The sequence below is a fragment of the Paroedura picta genome, chromosome 2 (genome assembly GCF_049243985.1).
Source record: "Paroedura picta isolate Pp20150507F chromosome 2, Ppicta_v3.0, whole genome shotgun sequence".
Lineage (NCBI taxonomy): Eukaryota > Metazoa > Chordata > Lepidosauria > Squamata > Gekkonidae > Paroedura > Paroedura picta.
Genome location: NC_135370.1, coordinates 139,394,338 through 139,416,858, shown reverse-complemented (window position 1 = coordinate 139,416,858; position 22,521 = coordinate 139,394,338). Strand labels below are relative to the sequence as shown.

The 22,521-nt window shown below is 43.2% G+C and overlaps 1 long non-coding RNA gene across 1 annotated transcript in view; it reads right to left on the bottom strand.

Moving 5' to 3' along the window:
- LOC143828811 (uncharacterized) overlaps positions 1 to 22,521 on the bottom strand; it is a 37,406-nt gene that overhangs the window by 719 nt on the left and 14,166 nt on the right. The window contains exon 2 of the long non-coding RNA XR_013227895.1: positions 12,047 to 12,117. This is a non-coding gene — a long non-coding RNA (uncharacterized LOC143828811). The remainder of the gene's footprint in view (positions 1 to 12,046; positions 12,118 to 22,521) is intronic.

Below are 22,521 nucleotides of genomic sequence, written 5' to 3'. Positions count from 1 at the left end.
AGTTACAGAAGTGAATTCTGGAAGTGACCGTCACATGGATCAACATGGCCAGGTGCTCTGGGGACAGGTAGGACACTAGCAGCCTTACCTGGTGTAACTGATAAAACGCCTGGTGGGCTACACTTGTGATCTGCACCTCAATAGAACAGGAGACATCAAAATCACCCCCAAATTCCTGGCATGGGGTGCAATGCTAAGTTGTGTCCCAGTCTGGTAAACATGCTTCTTGGCCTGCCCCCTTCCTCCCAAGCTATAGGGCCTCTGTTTTGGAGGGGTTGAGTGAGATGACTCTGCTCAAGCTACGGCTTCCAAACATCTGGTAAATGATTCCAGGGGGAGTATGAGTGGCCATCCATAAGGTGATAGAGCTGGGTGTCATCTGCAGATTGATGACAACCCAGCCTGAAACTCCACACCAGCTGAGCCAGATGGCACGTAAAGTTGTTAAAAAGTGTAGGGGAGAGTACCACTCCCTGAGGGACTCCACAAGGGAGTTAAAAGGGGTGAGAAATCTCCTCCCCCACTGCAACCCTCTGTATCTGGTTCTGCAGGAATGAATGTCCCTCATATCCCCGTCCCGGTGAGGCTGTTGGCCAAGAGTTTGTGGTCAACCATGTCAAACACGGCTGACAGACCTAACGTCTAGAAGGAGGGATCTCTGAAGGATGAAACAGAGTAGCTGGAAGGGTATGGCAACAGAAGGTGATAGATGGGTCTCTCTGGGGTGACAGTTCCAGAGTTTGAGTGGCACAACCAAGAAGACCCTTTCCTGGGTTACTACCTGCTTAATCTCAGAAGGTTGGTAAACCTGAAGAACAGCTTTAAAAAATGACTGTAGCAGTCTAGTAGGTCCATCCGGCAAGAGGCAGAACATTAAAAGCCTAATATTCTACTTCTAGTACCCTATTCTTCCAGTGTTCTTCAGCCCAGCACTTGAGCAGACTGGCTTTTAGTAGCAGATCTGTGCAGTAACCAGCTAGACATTATACTCTGTCCCTTGTAAAATCAAAGCAATGCAAAGGTTGGACTGCCAGCTTTTTTCAACAATGTAGGAAAGATCATCTTCATTATCTCAAACCCAAGTGGTTCCTCAATAGTGTTGCATTAGCATTAGTGAAAGTTCATGATATGAGTTACTAATAGCCTTGGGAACATCTAACCTATAATTGTGCCTAAAATCACACAAGGGATACAGACAAGAGGTTTAGCAGCATTTAAACTCCACATGTAAGTGTTGTATCCAATAAATGGAAGTGTTAACATTGGAACATATCTGCGTATACCTGTTTGCATGGTTGGAGCCTGTGAAAGCTGGAATTAAAGCCGTAGCTCTATGAATGCTCATTTATTCAAACAAATGTGTTATTTACTTGAGAGAGAGATAGAGAGAGAGATGATGGCTATTTAAATTTTCTTACTGAAAGCATTGTGTAAAGTAAATCTCCCCTGACTTGTTACTGTCAGTTGCCAATCTCATTATTTTAAGCTCAGGCTGCTGGACTCATGCTGTGGCATGATGAGTGCTAGGAGAGATATTAGGAAAATAAAAGAAAGTGTACAAAAGTCAGCAGGAATCCTGACTCGAGAAGCGCTTAGAGAAGCTCCATCTGGTCTCGACGAAGCCGCTCCAGGCCACTATAGTAGGTCTGCAGCACCTCTCTGTGGTCTGTTGCTGAGATGTTCCCTGGATTATGAAAAGAAGGAAAAAATGCCGGATCTTTCACTCCCCTGCCCGAAACCAAACCCATCTTTTGAATTGTAAAGAAAGGGAGTGGAAAGATCCAAAAACATTCCCATTATTGTGATGATTAAGTAGCATCATAGCTTAACATATTTGGGATTGAAGAAAGGAGAGAGAAAAGAAACAAGAATTCTCTGTTAGGAATTAGCTTCCTATGACATTGTTTTGCTGGTTGACTACACAAGTCAATAGTGGGGTGGGGGTGGGGAAAGGAAAGACTTCTTTACTCACTGAATAATTCTATGATGACTTTCACTACCAGAGATGTAGTGATGGTCACGAACATGGGTGATGTTAAAAAGGGATCACATTAATGGAGGATAGGGCCATCAGTGGGTAGTAGTCATAATGACAAAAAGAAACATTCATGTCTGGAGGTAGAACCCTCTGAATACTGGAAGCATTGTCATTGCAGGTCCAGTATACTGATGGGACAACAGTAATAACATGATAACCCCAAGACACTCTTCCAAGGGGATCCCTTTCTTCCTGCATAGTATGAATGCCCTTTTGCATATGTGTACACATGAGTGTGGGCCTAGAAATGATAGAAGAGCCTTAATTAAGCTAATATCTAAAGACACTGAGTCATGTCAAGTATTGCAGGGCAGTTCTTCTATCAGTCATGAATAAAACCACCAAAGAGAAATTCATTCGAGAGTCACTTCCCCCAAGGACCTCAAAACTTCTTTCCAAATAATGTGACTACATTTCCAGGATAATAGGCAATGGGATGATTCTAGTGATCTCCTTCCAATACAAACAACATGGTTCTAGTCCTTTTCCAATTATGACAAGTCTCTGGCAACAGATACATACGTAACTTCTAGCTATTCCCAAGGAACTTTTCTGAAACGCTTAGTGCAAAGGACACTTTTCAGGCTTGTACATCCTAAAACACCTAATTCCAATGGAGACTAGACTGGTTAGATGGTTAGATGGACAGGGAACTGGCTAGAAAACCACACCCAAAGAGTGTGTGGTTTTCATCAGATTGCAGGGAGGTGAGCAGCAGGATGCCACAGGACTCAGTAATGGGTCTGGTACTTCTTCAACATTTTTATCAATTATCTGGATGAGGGGGTAGAGGGACTCCTCATTAAATTTGCAGATGATACAAAAATGGGAGGAGTAGCGAACATCCCAGAAGATAAAATTCACAGAATAACAGAATAATGGAATCATAGAGTTGGAAGGGGCCATACAGGCAATCTAGTCCAACCCCCTGCTCAACGCAGGATCAGCCCAACGAGATCTGAACATGCTGGAAAAGTGGGCAAATGAGAACAAAGATGCAATTCAATAAAAAGTGTAGAGCTCTACATTTGGGTCATAAAAATGAGAACCTTGAGGAGGTTGGGTGGGAGGTACACTTCTGGATAGCAGTGCGTGTGAAAGTGATCTTGGGATACTTGTGGACTGTAAGCTAATGATCTAGGCCTGGGGGCCAAGCCCTATGAGGAAAGGCTGAGGGACCTGGGAATGTGCAGCCTGGAGAAGAAGAGGTTGAGAGGGGAGATGATTGCTGTCTTTAAGTATTTGAAAGGTTGTCACTTAGAGGAGGTCAGGGAAAGGCTCTTGTTGGCAGCAGATACCAGCTATATATCAGGAAAAAAATTCACAGAGTAGTTCAGCAGTAGAATCAGGTGCCTTAGGAGGTGGTAAGCTCCCCCTCACTGGCAGTCTTCAAGCAGCAGCTGGACAGATATATATCCTGGAAGCTTTAGGTTGATCCTGCATTGAGCAGGGAGCTGGACTAGAGGGCCTGTATGTCTCTCCCAACACTATGATTCTGTAATTCAAATGGCATTCCCCTCCTCACGGACATTAAAATGTGAAATTCAGTGCCAAAGGATGTAGTGATGGCCACAGGAACAAATAGCTTTCAAAGGGGGTTACATACATTCATGGAGGATGGCGACTGAGGGTAACCTCCATCTTCAGAGGCCCTAAACCTCTGAATGGCAGTGCCAGGAGGCAACATTCGGTGAGGTCTCAGCCTCCATGCCATGTTGTTGGCCCTCAGGGGAACTGGTTGGCCCCTGTGAGACAGGATGCTGGATTTGACATACAACTGGTCTGATCTAGCAGGGCAATTCTTATGTTCTATTCCCAGGTAAAAATATTTTAAAAATTCCCTCTTCATACTCAACTTTTTTTTTCAATCTCTGCTCTTTGCACCAGGACCTTGCACTGTGCTTCCCTTTCCTAGCTAGCCAGTTTCACCTGTTGACACAGCTTCTTTGTGGCTGAAGATACCCCTCCCCACACAAACACACACATACACACACTGCTATTCAGGAACAGGCTTATATTACTTTTTAACATATTTATTAATGATCTAGATGAGGGGGTGGAGGGACTACTCATCAAGTTTGCAGATGACACCAAATTGGGAGGACTGGCAAATACTCCGGAAGATAGAGACAGAGTTCAACGAGATCTGAACACAATGGGAAAATGGGCAAATGAGAACAAGATGCAATTTAATAAAGATAAGTGTAAAGTTCTGCATCTGGGTCAGAAAAATGAAAAACATGCCTACTGGATGGGGGATACGCTTCTAGGTAACACTGTGTGTGAACGAGACCTTGGGGTACTTGTGGATTGTAAACTAAACCTGAGCAGGCAGTGTGATGCAGCGGTAAAAAAGGCAAATGCCATTTTGGGCTGTATCAACAGGGGCATCATATCAAAATCACAAGATGTCATAGTTCCATTGTATACGGCACTGGTCAGACCACACCTGGAGTACTGTGTGCAGTTCTGGAGGCCTCACTTCAAGAAGGACGTCGATAAAATTGAAAGGGTACAGAAGAGAGCGACGAAGATGATCTGGGGCCAAGGGACCAAGCCCTATGAAGATAGGTTGAGGGACTTGGGAATGTTCAGCCTGGAGAAAAGGAGGTTGAGAGGGGACATGATAGCCCTCTTTAAGTATTTGAAAGGTTGTCACTTGGAGGAGGGCAGGATGCTGTTTCTGTTGGCTGCAGAGGAGAGGACATGCAGTAGTAGTAGTATTCTTTATTACGGTCATAGACCAGCAAAATCAAAACAATTTCACAATTACATAAATAATATGGCTAAAACACAGTTTTACTCCTAAAATAGCATTATGTTAAACACTTAGACTATGAGTCTGCTAAAATATAAATTAGAATTAAATGGAAATATAGGAATTTGTTCTAAATGCTCTCAGGGTCTGTTAAGTTTTAGTCAACTTCCACCGCCTTTTCATGGCTGCAGCACAAAACCTGGCGACACTATATGTGATGGAACAATTTGTGTCTGTGAGCAGCAGGGAGATATAAAATTGTCCTGAGCACCCTGAGACTCTATGTAGCCATGGTGTGATAAATATGGAACGTATGTCATCATAAAACTGACAATACAAAAGGATATGTTCCAATGTTTCTATCTGACCAGAGCCACAGGGGCACTTCCTTTCACCATAGGGGATTTTCTTGTATCTCCCTTCAAGTACAGCTGAGGGAAGGGCATTGCAACGAGCTAAAGTGAAGGCCCTCCGGTGGCTAGGCACCTCAAGATTCTTTAAATAAGTCAAGGGAGCTGTGACATACCTGTAGCCTTCACTAACAATGAAGGCAGAGGTATTCGCTAGATCATGTTGGCGTTCTATATCCACTACTCGCTGTTTGATAACCTCTTTAGCTTGGTCATAGGCCATCCGAACCAGAAATTCTGGAGAAAATCCCAAAGCTGCGATTTTCCCCCTCACTGATTGTTTCCATGAAGACTGGAAGTCATCCTTCATTATCAAGGAAGCTAATCCACAGGGGAAAAAAGAGATTTTAAGCCAGTAATTGAGAATGTTTAACCATACTCTTGCCTCCACCTTCATAAGGCCAGTCTCAAGTCGCAAGGCGGCACTGGAGACACATCTCGGGACTTGGATGGCTGATCTTAGGAATTTGGATTGTACAGATTCCAATAATGCAAAGTTGGAATAAGGACCTAGCTGCGCACCATATAGCAGTTGTGCCATTGACTTAGGACATGCAGTAATGGGTTTAAACTTCAAGTACAACGATATAGGCTAGATATCAGGAAAAAGTTTTTCACAGTCAGAGTAGTTCAGCAGTGGAATAGGCTGCCTAAGGAGGTGGTGAGCTCCCCCTCACTGGAAGTCTTCAAGCAAAGGTTGGATACACACTTTTCTTGGATGCTTTAGGATGCTTAGGGCTAATCCTGCGTTGAACAGGGGGTTGGAATAGATGGCCTGTATGGCCCCTTCCAACTCTATGATTCTATGATTCTATGATTCTGTGATTCTATTCTAGGCAGGGAGGTTTTCTAGGGAAAGGTTTTGTGTGTGTATGATTCACTGCATTGATTTCCCATCCTGTAATGTTCATTGCTATTGGTTCCCCATTACATCGATTAATTTGATCTCTTGTTTTGTTTATAAAATACCATCCCTGTTTGTTAAAAGACTTTCCCCCCTCATATTTCTGAATGTTGATCTGAATCTGGACCTTGGTATACCCAGGCTAACTGTCCAAGTATTGAGGTACCAAAAATACTCATGTTTGGCGCAGAGTGGTAAGGCAGCTGTCTGAAAGCTTTGCCCATAAGGCTGGGAGTTCAATCCCAGCAGCTGGCTCAAGGTTGACTCAGCCTTCCATCCTTCCGAGGTCGGTAAAATGAGTACCCAGCTTGCTGGGGGGTAAACGGTCATGACTGGGGAAGGCACTGGCAAACCACCCCGTATTGAGTCTGCCATGAAAACGCTGGAGGGCGTCACCCCAAGGGTCAGACATGACTCGGTGCTTGCACAGAGGATACCTTTACCTTTACCTTTATTCTGTGACAGCAAGGTGATGTCTTTGCATGTTGCAGCCACTACAGATGTATATTGATCTGGGTAACAAACATGTAGAAGGGGTAGCCAATTATTGGCCTATTGGCAAATTCCAACCAATCAACAAATTCCATCCTGCATTCCATGTGCTTCAGTGTGGATGTAAAATCATAGTCGACATCTAGTCTGTAATCTCCTGATCTCTGGACTGTAATTTCCTGGCCAAAGTGGTTCATCTTACCTGAAGCCAACTACCAGGAGCTTTTAAATTTGCACTGGAGAAATTTCTGCAAGCCAGTTTTTCCTCCTTGTGCTCTTTAAAAACTGTGCAGTTAAGGTATCTATACCCAAAAAGAATTTTGCCTTTTCCAAAGTTACCAAAGGGTCTGAATAATCATAGTGAAAGTAATGTCACCGAAGTTCAGAACATCCTACTACTACTGGATATATGCTGAATTAGACTGAAGACAGAGGTCGTGGGAGAACAAAAAACTAAGGAGGGGTTTCTTTGGAGAGAGTTTGGAGTGCTTTAATGGCAAATTTGAGATATGTTTGGGAGTTGCTTGAAGTTTGCAATCAGGGTCAAGATAAGAAAGGCCTAATCTACATATAATCTTTGTATTTTTATTTTTATTTTATTTTATTTGTTCTACTTCCCATCCGCGTTTCTTCCTCGTCCTCCATTTTAGTCCTCTATTTCCTCATATACAACTATTTGGTTCTTTTCCTCATAAATTTTCTTCCTCTTCTCTCTGTTTCTCCGCCCCCCTCCTTCTTAATATCCTTTGACCCTTGCATTCTCCCCTCCATTAGTTCTAGTCCCAGGCAGCCTAGCCAGGGGCTGAGCCAAACTAGTTCTTTAACTTTGTGTTTCTTTTTCATTATTGTTGAAAAGCACTTGCATTTCTCGGCACATTTTTATTGGCCTTGAAATTGTGCCTTCTTCCTCTTTTTTTGTCCTAAACAAAAGCTCAGGGGGAAAATACCCCAAAGGCCGGTTGATCCAGGAAACTGTCCCTGTACTCTACACACCAAACAGAAGGAGTTGTCCATTGCTAGCATATATAAAAGTAACAGATTTTATTTTCCTGGGCTCCAAGATCACTGCAGATGGGGACTGCAGCAAGGAAATTAAAAGACATTTGCTCCTGGGGAGGAAAGCTATGGCAAATCTAGACAGCATCCTAAAAAGCAGAGACATCACCCTGCCAACAAAAGTGCGTCTAGTCAAGGCTATGGTCTTCCCAATTGCAATGTATGACTGTGAAAGTTGGACCATAAGGAAGGCTGAGCGTCAAAGAATTGAGGCTTTTGAGCTCTAGTGCTGGAGAAGACTCCTATGAGTCCCTTGGACTGCAAGGCGAACAAACCGGTCAGTCCTAGAGGAGATCAGTCCTGACTGCTCTTTAGAAGGCCAAATCCTGAAGACGAAACTCAAATACTTTGGCCACCACATGAGAAGGAAGGACTCCCTGGAGAAGAGTCTAATGCTGGAAGCGATTGAGGACAAAAGAAGAAGGGGATGACAGAGAATGAGGTGGCTGGATGGAGTCACTGAAACAGTCAGTGCAAACTTAAATAGACTCCGAGGTCAGGAATGCCTGGAAGATCATTGTCCATGGAGTCACAATGGGTTGGACATGACTTTGCATCTAACAAGAACAGCATATATCATTCCTGATCCACAGCATACTTGTTTGAAACAAGAGATTCTTGAAGGTGATTTGGTTCAACAGTGACACCAATATAGTATCATCTCCTCCAAACCTTTAGCAGACAAGTTCGCTTAGTTTCAAATGCTAAGTTGCTTAAGCAGAATCTGGGTATGCCCAAGAGGTTTATGCCAGCGGACAAAGGCTATGTTAAGAATCCCTGTCAAAGAACTCATGAATGCACCGCTGTGCAGTGCATGAGAACAAAGTAAGAACTGAATCTCAGCAACCTTGATCAAGGGGAAAGCTTTCCTAATATGGCAATTAGTCTGCTTCAGAGCATGAACATTTCTTCAACTTGTCCAAGAGAAATATTTGATATTTCTTCAGAATCCATTCCTGCATACAGCTGATCTCCTTCTCATGCCATCACCACATCCTGTCTCCATCATCACTTGAAAAGAAATATTTGCTGCTGTCTTATAAATCCTTGAAGCCTTTCCTAAGTACTTATCGCTGTAGCATTGCTGTAGTTATAACTGTTCCATATCATAATTCTTGTCCTTAAAGATGTAGCATACAATACAAAATGGAAGGCTGAGATATAGGACAAATACCTCATTTCAAATATTTGCAACAAACCTTATAATAATATATTAAACATCTCAGCATTTTGTGTGTGTGTGTGTGATTTTTTTTAAAAAATTAAGCATGTCAGTTAAAGCAAAACTGTTTGCAGTATTATAGAAAAGCCAGAGACTATTGTAATAGAAAAATCAGGCACTGGGTAAGAAGACTCTGTTACCTTGTATCTGGAGAACCCAATGAAAGTCTAGAGATGAAACAGTGCCGGTCAATGCCCCACCGAAAGTCCTTTTTCCAAAGGCAATCCATTCCCATAGGAAATTCCTGTACATTTTAATTTGCCTGAGCATTTATCACTCCTGAAGCTTAAAAGCCCCATAATTGCCTCCTAACCAGCATTTACATCTAATGCTTTTGTTATTCTGTTGAGCCAATCTTGCATTTTCCCCTCTATTATTGTTGAGGCTACACTGCAAGGATTATAGTAAATGACAAATATGAAAAGATAAGAGATTTGGGTATTTTTCCCCAAAGCTTAAGACAGTTTCCCTACACTTTGAAGTGTAAGCTGCTTTTTGGATTTCATCTAAATATCCAGACAATTTGTGTGAAAATGACTTATGAAGCCTAGGTTTACGTGAGAACCATGGAATTCAAAGGGCATTTGCTGCCCACTGGGAACCTTCTGAATGGAAAAGAATTCCACAGCTTAATACAGTCATTCGGAAATTGATCATCATGTAAGCCATTCCTTAGTTTATTGGAACTCCTTTTATTTGGAAACAATGTACTGGACTTATTTTATATTTTTAGCTATGACTGAGGCTGAAGCAATGAAGTCAAATTTTAATTCTCTTAGGCCAGCTGCCACAATGAGAACTGAGGCACTCAGCCAAATATTGTATCTTCTCCCCTGTAAGAATGTCCCTGTTGCCCTAGCAATGGAGGTAACTGTAAGAAGCTCAGACATTAAGCGGTTATCTTCAGCATGCCAAGGCCCAATCTTTCTTTGTGCTGAATGACTTTCTTTTTCCCTGAGCAATCTAAGACTCAAAATGCTGAAAGGCAGTCATTACAGGACTGTAGCCAGAATGTAGCAGAGCAACATAAGCCAGATTTATGATACCTTTGGACAGTTGTGCGCATATTCACAAACAAATCCATTTATTTGTCAAGTTTCTTACATCCACAAAATTTTATGAAACTAGAATTTTTTAAAAGAAAAAGTCTTAAAATTGCATTTTTTGAAGGATAACCTTCATGTCATATTCTCTGTGTGAACAGCTAGCTGCACAAGCCCTCAACCTTCAGTTTAATGGGGTTATTTTTTTTTTTAAACATCAATCAAAAGGGAGACTGCAACCACGAAATCATAAGGAGATTGATACTGGGAAGGACAGCCATGGAGGAGCTAGAAAAGATTCTTAAGTGGAAGGATGTGTCACTGGCGACCAAGAACATAATAATTGATATCATAGTATTCTCCATTACTATGTAAAGCTGTGAAAGTTGGACAATGAAAAAAGCTAACAGAAAGAAAGTTGATTCCTTTGAAATGTGGAAAATAGGAGAATTTTACAGATACTGTGGACCAACAGAAAGACAAATAACTGGGTTCTAGAACAAATCAAGCCTAAGCTCTTCATAGAATCTAAAATGACTAAGCTGGAGCTATTGTATTTTGATCACATTATGAGATGACCAGAGTCACTGGAGTGGGAAGGGGGGGGGACAAAACTGCTAGGAAAAGTTGACAGCAGCAGAAAAAGAGGAATACTGCATGTTGGCGGCAGTAGGGATGGCCTCATGGTGCCTATTTAAGGTGCCACATGTGTGGGCCCAGCCTTTCCGCCACCAGCTGCCACTGGGACAGCTTCCCACCCTCCCGCCTTTGTTATCTGGTTACATGGTTTTACTTGTTCCATCACAGTGGTTTAAAGGAGGCACGAGGTAGTGCCCGGGGTCCATCAGGGCTCCGGTTTGCATACTGCAGCCTTGGAGGGGGTCCCCATAAGAGACTGGCTTGCATGAGCACAGCCTACCTGGCTGGGTAGGTTGGGTAGGCTGCTCTGAGCCAGGCAGCTGGGTGAACGAATGAGGTGGGCACCCAACAGTCACCCGCTAAGCTGACTCCCAGGGATATGGACCCTGGGGACAAGGACCTGTCCTCCCAGCTGGGAGGAAACAGGCTCCAGGTTGCCCTCAGAGCCAAACAGGAGCAGCTGGATGGCTGATGGGGGCTCTTACTCTCATGCCATGCCAACCCTCCGGCTGGAGGTTGTTACAGTAAAGCTGCGGCCTTGTTAATGCCAACTGGAGTTGTGTCTTGCTTGCTAATATGCCCACCTGCCAGTCAATTCATGACTTGGACATGATTTGATGGCACTTAACATGCATACAATTCCAAAAGAAAAGAATGTTACAGACATACATTGACTTCATCCAGAGAACTTTCAGTCCCGAGAAGAGAGGACAAAAAACAAAAAGAAGGGACAGTTGAACAAAGAACTGGTGAGAGTAGGGCAGAGTCTGCACTTACTTTCTTTATTCCATTGTCAGTCCTGTTGAATTCAGATCACTTTGAACTCGGGTCTTCCTCTCCCCCCACCCTCCCCACTGAAACAGGAAAGTCTTCTGCACGTGGTTAAGGTAGTTCAGAAGGTGGGGGGGGGGAGCCAAGCCTCTTTCTTTCTTTTCTTGAAGGGAGGGGGGGAGGACCCAGGCAGGGAGCCTCTTTCTTTTCTTGGAGGGGAGGGGGAGAGGATCAAAAAAGGCAGAGGAGGGAGGAAAAATCCAGGACCAACAGAAATTGAGAGAAATTAGGGGTTTCTCCTTTAAGGCAAGCGTGTCACATGACCAGGTGTAGCCTATCAGAGGTTCTCTACCATGGAGCTTTCTTTCCCAAAGGGATATTGAGGATTAAAAGCACTCTGAGATATCGCACAATAAAGGTAGGGTCACTCCGGATCAATCCTTGCTGCAGAAGGAAAATTTAAATTGCCCAAAATCCAAATGGAAATAGCATTCTGTGTAGAGGGCAGGGACTGAATCGATCTGGGGTTGGAATAAAAGCTCCATGCAGTTTACACCTAGGTTAGAGCAGGATTATTTGCTATCAAATTATGTGAAATAGTAAATTTATGAGAATTTAGGGATGTCATTGTGGAACAAGTGTTGAGGGGCATGAAAGAGAAGAAGCAACAATATTCTGTTAATGGAAGCATTTCTGATAGCAGAATTTCTCACCTTCCATCTTCTACTGTAGCTCAACATTGTCTTCAATCTGCTGCCCCTAGGCAACACGGGACTGCCAGAAACTGCATGAGACAGGAGGGAGAATCAGCAAAAATGCCACTCCTCTTCCCATTCATAAAAATCTATCACAGCTACAAGAAGCCACTTTAAAAAAACAAACATAAAAATAACAAAATGAGAGAGGATCTTACTCCAGACATAAGTGATGTTTGAATTACATGGTTGGCACTTCTAGTGATAGTTTAAAGCTCCCTCAGTGACATTTTCTGTGACAGTTTCCTGGAAGACTACCAGCTTCAACTGCTGAACCCCACTGGCACCCAGTAATAGCAGCAACTGAAGTAATATCAGAAGTAGAAGCAGCATTCATTGTATGTGGCCAAAGGCAAATGCAAATGCTCATTAGGAAGTAGTGGCAAAGCATTAATGCCGCTATGTTGCCACGATGTAGAGACATACCTTCTGTTGCATGGGGACAGGTAATGGCATCTTTGACTATGCCAGGGGCTACTTATCAGTGCTGAAGTAGAAACCAAGTACCTCTCCCCCTGCCTCTTGACACTCATGGACTCTAAATTCCCCTAAGTTCCTAAATTCACTACACAAGATACCACTGTGGTTTGACTAGGCTTTTTGTTGGGTTCCTTCATTTTTCCTCCCTAGAATGAAAGGAGGAACAAAGACTATCCAGGTCCCATTACTTCACACCTTGCTTTTCCAGTCCTTTCTACTTTTATCTGAGGAGACCACAGCAAACTGATGCCTATTTTTCTGTGTGAGTGAGATGTGGAATCTATCCACTGTTCATATATGAGGAGGAGTTTCAGAAAGTCAGAAATTGATTACTCAAAAGGAGGAGTGCCGAGCTTTGCTACTCTCTTTTTTTCATTCCAACACTTTCTGCCTATTTCTGTCCATTTTTATTCTTCTTTGAGGGCCTTGTGGAAAGCACGAATGATTCTCTCTTCCTCAGTTTGATTGTCACAATAAACCTGTGAAGTAGGTGAGGCTGAGAAAGAATAGCTGGCCTGAATTTGGGGGGACACTACATTATACACGTTGTGTTTTATGTTGTTACAGCAGCAACTTAAGTTTAGGCTTGATAGGAAAGTAAGCAGCACATTTATTTCAGTTCTTCTAAAACTTGCTATTAACAACAGCACAGACCAATAGCCTTTTTCTCCCAGCATAGCTTCAAACCTTCTAAAATATTTCCAGCTGCAAATTGCCCTCCAACTCACTCAAGCTACAAACAAGCTAAGCGACTGTTGGGAGTAGAGCAAGTTACTCCCTAACTCCCTGGATGGTAAACAGATGGAATGCTTCGAGAGGGAGTCTCTTGGGTCTCCTGTGTGGGAGCCAAGAGATTCACTGGGGTACAGCCCGGTAAGAGTTTTGTTCACCAGCACCATCAGTTCCCTGGGCGTGCCAGTAAGCAAAACTTTTAGTGTATATTGCATTTCAATAAATGTCAAAAGTTGTCAAAGCTTACCTATGATATATCCTTTGCAAAGCCCTACAAAAACATGGCTCATGAGGGGAGAAAATTATTCAAGAGACATATAAGATAAATGCGGGTGGTTCTCTGCTTATGAAATTCCTCTCCACATACATCCATTTGAGGATGAATCTTTGGTGTCAGCTGGAACAATTTGTGTCATTATGGGCAAGTGCACTCCAACTGATATTTTATTGCCCATACTGCTATGTTTTGCTTTATTTATTTATTACACTTATAGTCTGCCTTCCTCCTTGGTAGGACTCAAGGCAGATTACATAAAACCAAATAAAATCCCCAATCCTTAAAACTTCCAGATGCCAGAAAGAAAATCCATCCACCCCCTCCACAATCATCCACATAGGTTTATGAAAAACATTCATAAATTATTGGTCCGGCTATATTTCATTGTTTGTCAGGTACAAATGTCACGTGGTTTTAATGATATTTATGAAAAATACGCTATCATCATTAATGGCTTCTTCATTGCTATTATTGTTGTATTGGGCATTATTTTATTGTTTTATGGGATTTTAGATTTTATGTAAATCGCCACAAGACATTTGACTCCGGGAGGGACAGTCTAAACATTTGAATATAAATCAAATCAAACAAATGTTATATTTTCACATTATTTGTAAACTGCTGGGAGAACTAGAGTTGTGTCTAAATATTCATTTACTGAAAATATCTAAATCCCAACTTCCCTCCAAAGGAACACAATGGGGAAAATAAACTTTACACCTAAAATTTTAAAAATCTGAACACCTAACAAAAAAGTTAAAACTATATTAAAAATAGTTTTGTAAATTTTTCTAAATATCTTTGGTTGTCCATCCCATAGGACGGCCATCATGGTGGAAAAGGCACAACCTTTGGCCTAGGAAGATCAAACCTCTCTAGTGGGGGGGGGGGACTGCCAACAGTAGTTAATTGTAGCCTTCTCTAAAGCTGTTGCTTAACTGCCTGTGTCCCTCTGTTTCCATGTTCTATATTCTTTGCCTTTCTTCCTCCTCTTCCCCCCCCCCATTATATTCTGTGATGCTGAAGCCAATAATTTATGTGGAAATCCATTTGCAGAGTCACACTGCTATTCTCATTGTACCTCATTATCGTATGTCTTACTGTTTTGTTCCCAAAATGCTGAAGCAGCATGCAATTTTCCAGCTGACCTTTTAGCTGCATTTGCTAATTAAGTTCTCATTTGGGATACCTTTATGACAATATCATTCAATCTGGAGAGCTAAAGATGTTGGCTCTTCACATATTGATTTTATGCTATATAATATTTGTGCACCTAAACCATTTTGGGGAGGTGTGAACCCTCCTGTGGTTTTTGGAAAGAGCTGAATCCTCCATAATGACACTTGCCTGGTATCAAGGGTCATATTCTAGGAGGTCTTGGCATATAGCAAGAAGAAGCAAGAATTGTCCATTCTGGCACTGGAATATGGTGTATCCATAAATAAAAAGCAGAAATCTACCATATGTAATTTCTGGCTGAATTCCAAAGGATGTATGGAGGTGCTGGGTTAACGTAGTCCAGCTAGAGCATCTTCCATTCATTAGACAAAGGGAGAAAGTGAAAGATACTTTGGAGAAACTACCCTCCTATATTTGTTTTCATAATTCAAAGATATTACATGATGTCAATAGTGGTATCAGAAGACAAGGAGGACAAGAGACTTGCTTTCTGCAGTGCATTAATTTAATACACCTAGCCAAGTGGAGATGCACACACTTGATACTGAATAAGAGCTTTGTTCCATCAAGGTTAGCTTTACCTCGTCAGTGATCTTCTTGCAACATAGGCACAAATCATCAACTCCTTTCAAATATCAGTCCATACTTGGTGTCCGGGACTCAATAATGCCCCTATCTCTCAGTTTTCCCTGTTATGATCAGTATGAGCCCTTTCAAGGCAATTGCCTTGGCAGCCATGCAACATTAATAAACTTCTTGGTTTTCTCATGAATCATTGCCTTTTTCAGGTGCACAGGCTTGGGACTTGTTTATCCCCCAAACTAGACCATTTCTCGGTTATATAATACAACCCATGCCCTGGAATTTTTATGGTTTTTTTTTCCAAACTAGGAAATAGGGTATTACATTGTAAACTACATTTCTGCTTTTTTAAAAAAACGTCATCAATGTCAGCCATCAAAGACAGTTTCATTGGGTCTGAATAAGGGGTTACATTAATCTTCTGGATGCAGATACTGACTTTCGATACTGAGACTAATGAACATAGACTTTATGTACATAAATATAGATATACTCGTGATATGTTTTAATTTTAATGCCAAGTTAAGTATAAGATCCAGGAAGCATAACATGGAACACAGTCAAATTTCATTTGCTAACTAGGCAAATACTTATTTTGGACATGTCAATTAAAAACTTTAATAAAGTGATTATCCATGTTTAGTGTGAGAATTTGTTTATACCAGCCTATATTATATATCAATTTATATCTCCTCTCTCTAGAACAGTATATTTGAAGAGAGTTAATAGCACATCATGAACACATTAATTTATTTTTATTTTATAATTAGGCTTGTATCCCGCTGCTTTCCAAAGACTCATGACAGCTTACAACGTAACCCCCCCCATAAAATCCCCATTGTACCTAGGGGACCTAAGACCCCCATAACCACAAAGATTGGCAGCTAAAAAATCCCCTGTTCCCTGAGCAGACCTCCCTAAAGGTGAGGGTTATAGATATAATACAACTGAGCCTGAGGATGGGCCATGCTATTCCTATCACTGGCACTATTCTCAATCAAAGGCCTGGTGCAAGAGCTCTGTTCTGCAGGCCCTGCAGAACTGGGACAGTTCCATCAGGGCCCTCAACTCTCCCAGGTGCTCATTCCACCAGGTTGGGGCCAGAACCAAAAAGGCTCTGGCCTTGACTGAGGCCAGGTGCGCTTCCTTAGTGCCAGGGATCTCCAAGAGATTTGCACCCACATAATGAAGTGCTCTGTGGGGGGCGTAAGCAGGCAAGTGGTCCCTCAGATAGGCGAGACCCAAGCCATAGATGGCTTTAAAGGTTAAAACCAAAACTTTAAACTTGATCTGGGCCAAAACTGGCAACCAATACAGCTGCCTCAGCACAGGCTGGATAGGAATCCTCCAAGGTTTTTTTGTGAGGACCCTAGCAGCTGCATTCTGTACAAGCTGGAGCTTCTGGGTCAAAGACAAGGGTAGACCAGCATAGAGTGAGTCACAGAAGTCCAATCTAGAGGTGACTGTTGCATGGATCACAGTAGCCAAGCTGTGCAGGGGCAGGTTGGGTGCTTGTAGCCTTGCCTGGCACAGATGTAAAAATGTTGTGCAGGCTACTCCCATGTACTGGGCCTCCATAGACAAACAGGCATCTAGAATCACATCCAAGTTCATTGCCAAGAACAATATGTTAAGTTGTACCCCAGCCCAGATGGGCAAACACACTTCCTGTCCTATTGCCTTTCTCCCTAGCCAAAGGACCTCCATCTTGGAGGGGTTGAGTTTCAGGAGACTCCTCTAATCATCCAGCTATGGCTTCCAAAAATCTGGTGAATGTAACTGGGGAAGAGTCCAGATGGCTGTCCATGAGGGGATAGAGTAGGGTATCATCTACAAATGGGAGACAGCCCAGAACACAGCTCTGGAACAAATGTTAGATAGCGCATAAAGATGTTAAATAGTGTTGGAGAAAGAACCATTCCCTGAGGAACCCCACAGGAGAGTTGATAAGGGTGCGATAATTTATCTCCCACTGCCACCATGTGTCCAGTTCCGGAGAAAGGAGCACAGCCACTGAAGAGCTGTCCCCCAAATTCCGGCCCCAGAGAGACAGTGAGCCAACAACTCATGGTCAGCCATGTCAAACGTGGCTGACAGATCAAGCATCATGAGTATGGCTGAACTTCCCTGATCCAGCTGGCACTGGAGATCATCCACCAAATTGACCAACACCATCTCCACCCTACGGCTAGGATGGAAGCCCAACTGCTTTAGGATGCTTAGGGCTGATCCTGCATTGAGCAGGGGGTTGGACTAGATGGCCTGTATGGTCCCTTCCAACTCTATGATTCTATGATTCTAACTGGTATGGGTCAAGGACCAAGAATCTGTCTTCTATTGAGTACTGGTCTATCAAGGTCTATACTTCGGTTGGCGTCAAGTGGAACAGGGACTGCTGTTTTACCACCTTCCCAGGCATTCCGGCTATGGAGTGTGGTAAGGGATAGGTTGGGTATAGAACAGGGGTGGGTTTATCAGAATGGGTGGGTGGGAGAGGGGTTTTGTGGTGTCGTTTGGCTCTTTTAGTTGTTGTAAACTGCTGTGAGCCAGGAGAGCTAGGAATGCCAGTAAATAAATGTAATTAATTAACAAATTAAATAAATATACTGTCTAGTCTGACTGGAAGCACTTCTACAGGGTGTCTAGTACAGGACTTTAACATATCCCATGCAAATGACTGCCCCCTAGGAGATTCCAATCTTGTTATGAACTCTGCTGCATTCCACCAGTCCTACCTCTGCTCCTGCCCCTCTGCTGTTCCCAGTTCGGTGTAGTCGTTAGGAATGCGGACTTCTAATCTGGCATGCCGGGTTCTATTCTGCACTCCCCCACATGCAGCAAGTTGGGTGACCTTGGGCTCGCCACGGCACTCATAAAACTGTTCTGACCAAGCAGTGATATCAGGGCTCTCTCAGCCTCACCCACCCTACAGGGTGTCTGTTGTGGGGAGAGGAAAGGGAAGGTGACTGTAAGCTGCTTTGAGCCTCCTTTGGATAGAGAAAAGCGGCATTTAAGAACCAACTCTTCTTCTTCTTCTTCTTCTTCTTCTTCTTCTTCCCATTTTTGTAAGGGCTCCAAGAGGAGTAGAGAAAAAGGGAGGCAATTTCTACCCTGCATTATCACAAAGCAGTCAACATCAAGGAGGTTGGGGATAGAAACCTTTTTCCAGCTTAACTTGGCTTCTAAGCCAGGAAGGGAGTCAGAATGAAAGTCACAGGGAAACTGGGGAGGAAAGTCCCATGTGAACTCTCCATTTGCCATTCCCATGACTGCACAATGGAAATTGCTGCCATGTGGAAACAGCCTCAGATGGCTTGTCTATGGTTTTTGATTTATCAATGCTATCTTTTCTTCCCTTTATCTTTTCCTTAGATGTAAAAGGTTTCCATCTTTCTACCTTTCATGATTTTGCATTCCCTTTCTCTGATTTTCACTCTGACAATTTTTCATTCTGAGTCTCAGAGAAATTTGCTCTGCTTTACTCTGTAATGATTCTGTTTCTCATAAACATTGGACTGGTTGTGAATGGCTACCTACAGTTTCCAGATTTATATGCTTGTCAAGTCAATTGTCACTTTCCCAACATCCTAATCTTTGCACAGACTTTCCTGCCATCATTTTTCTTTCTGTGCTTGTCTTCTTGTTTTCCTTTTCTGTTTCCACCATCATCAATTTAATTTATTGCTCTGTGCATGTTCAGAAATGCAGACCTGTGCCTAGCACATTTTCAGATAATGTTATCCATTTTGTTTTCATCCTCATGCTTTGCAGGTTATTTTATCAAATGACAACACAACACTTGTGTACTCTGCTTCCTGGGGTTGGCAGAACTGAATTAATTGCTTCAACCACATTTTGCTCACCTTTTCTTTCCCCAACACTGAAACAGATTAAAACTGAGTGTAACCTCTCTCCCACTAGCCCTCTGTTTTCTTCCTGCATATCTATATATAATTATCATGTACCGTTGATCACCCTCTTGTTTCCCCCCTCTTAAAAAAAAAACAACAACATTTGTTTGGGGTTGTTGATTTTGTTTTTCCAAAAATATTTTTCTGAATATACATCTAAGTTCCTTACCACCATCAGTAGGAGCCTACTATTCCTAACTCCTGAATCACTCCTAAAACTCATTTTGGTTTTCATACTAATATACAAGACACCCTTATCTTAAGTGAGCTAGTGATTTATGGTAAGCTTCAAAGTTAGTTACTAACTTCAAAGCCCGGCACCGAGCACACCCAGTGCCCCAGGGAGGCTGCAGGTGTACTCGGTGGCCATGGAAAAGCACTCCCCCTGCTGAAGGAAGCCATCCCCAGGGCTTTATGGGCCCAGGAAAGCCATCCCTGGCCCCCTCCCCCCTGCCAAAGCCGTGGCTTCCCTGGGGCCTGCAGAGCACACTAACAGCCTCTGTGAGGCGGCAGGATGCTCTGCATGGCCAGGGAAGCCATCTATAGCCCCCTCCCCCCTGCCGAAGGAAGCCATCACACACCCACCCCGGCAAGGCCGCGGCTTCCCTATGGCATGTCAAGCACACCTGCTGCCTGAAGACATGGGAAAGACATGGCCTCACTGGAGTTCCTGTCGTTGGGGTGCTGGAGAGGAAGGGCCTGCACTCCCTGTGGGGGTGGGGTGGGGGGCGGGATGCTGCGGGTGTGCTTGGCGGGACACGGGGAAGTTGCACACTCATGGAGGGCATGGCTTCCCAGTGCCCCACAAAGCACAGCTGCTGCCTTAAAAAGGTGGCAGGTGTGCTTGGCAAGGCGCCAGGAAGCAATCCTCAGCCCCCTCCACCAGGTGAGTCTGCGGCTTCCCCGCAGCCTGCCAAGCACACCCACCACCTGTTCAGGCAGCAGCTGTGCTTCGCGGGCCGTGGGGAAGACATGGCTGGTACCCTCCCCTCCTCACCAGAGGTCCTGTTGTCAGGGTGCCAGTGAGGAGGGGCCTGCACTCCCTGTGGGGGTGGGGCTAGAACTAGGGCCCATCCACTCTCCTCCCACAACCTCCTTAACGAAATATGTTACCACTCCTTGAGCAATTTAAAGATATTTATTTAAGACAAGTTCTTTCCACATGAACCTGAATGCTATTGGTTTACATCACTTTTTAGGATGCAGAACACTTACCATCTATCTCGAGGGAGCCTTAACCTGTAGTTACTCTAGCAATTCTATGAACCTCGTGATTAAGACATGTTCTTCCAGGGTCAGAAAACATATATCCTTCATTTTTATTTTACCTGAGATTTCTATTTTTACACGATGGTCCTAAGTACAGCAAATGTTTTGCAATATCCTTAATAAAAATTATGTAACCAATTTCTGATCTGTATTCTAATTATCCTACCTAACCCACTCATTTTTTGTTCAGTGGGTAGAATGGCAAGGTAATTGTCACCGTTATCTGGTTATTCTAATCCAGCTACTGCAGGCGGTTTTATCAGTTTTTCTGTATTCCTCTCTCTTTCAACATTTCTACTGTATTTTCATTTCACCAAACATGTTTTAGTCTCAAAACGTATAGTGTGAAAGTATATAGAAGTAGATGTTGCTTCATTTGTTAAAAGTTGCGTTGCTCAAACGCCATGGATTTGTATGTATTTCACCCCTATATTCACAAGATGGCAGTGTAGCAGCATATCAATAAAAGATCATAAAGCATAAAATCGATGCGTATGCTTTCAAATAGCAAATTTTGTTCTTGAAGTACATATTACTAAAATACACTACAAGATAATTCAGATTCAAGACTTCAGTCTGCTGTAACATTTCATTTATGTTTCTAACAATTTTTTTATTCAAAAGGTACCTTGTTAAGATTTAAAACTACAGCTAAATTAAAATACAGAGTGATGGGAGCACATTCACTATACTTAACTATCTTGGGGTATGGCTTCAGCAGTTTCGGGGAACACAGATTATACTCCTCAGTACACATTCAGGTAGCCCATCTCTAGCTGGTATTTAGGTGCAGATAGCATGCTACTATAAACCTTTTCACTGTTCCTGAATTGTGCTTACACGTGTCCTGTGACATGTGGGGAATAGTTGAATGACAGGGCGGTAACACAGCATTTAAGGATCAATTGCCAATATTATACAATGTAATTACAACATTAAGAACTCAAGGCAGACAACGCTGGTAAATTGTAAAAATAATAAGATACTTCATTAGAAAGAAAATAATAAGAACAACAATATATCCAACACACCAGGCAGTTGTATCAAGAGGTACAGGGTGGGAAAAGAAGGTCCAGTATAATTAGCTTTCCATAGAGATGATGGGAAAGAGAAAGCTGGCTGTACAACCAGTGCCCAGGAAGTTCCAAATTAGATCCAAATCAGACAAGCTTGAGAGGAAGAGACTTGCTAAAACCATAATTTTTATAGGGTTGGGACTGGTCTACGTGATGCAAGCCAGTTGGGAGGCTAGTTGGAAAGTTCCACTGAGCTTGGTGTTGGGCAACTGGTTTCCCAAGATGGCTGTTAATGGCCTTAGACCAAAGGAGCCATCCTAGAGATGGTTCTACCTATTGACTGGGTGATGGGCTTAACCACTGGCAGAGCGGCCAAGTGTGAGTCATGGGCAGGAGACAAAGAAATTGGCCAAGAGCCCAGTTCTGGCCAGACCACGCTATCAGCAAAACTATGTGTGTGTGTGTGGGGGGGGGGATCAGAGTCCAAAGGCACCTGAAGTTCCAGCCTGTAGCAGAGGACAAGCCAAGGCATGTCCTGGATTCCAAGATGGATTCTCTCCTGGCAGTGTGTCTTGTCAGGGTGTTTCAGTGTGTTTCTGTGTCTGGCTTGCTCCCAAGTCTAGATTGTTGTGGGGCACTACTGGTTATGGAGTACAGTGTGCCAGCATGTGAGGTAGGAGTACTGCCATACTTAACAAGCGAGCCACTGCTTTGTACCATTATCGATATACTAGTAGCAACATGTGACTTCCCCCAGCAGGTATCTAAATCTGTGGGTCAGAATCACATGGACACTAGAGGGATCCCCCCCCCCCACACACACACACACACAAACTTGGGGGACCTTTAGGTTTGCAGAAAAAAATGATGATTTAAAAAGAGGGCAATTTAAGTTCCCCCCAAAATTCCTCTCCAGCAGCATGGCAGGTTGGGTGCCCAGTGCCAGTGGCACAGCAGAGCAGAACGGTGTGGAGCCTGGTGACATGA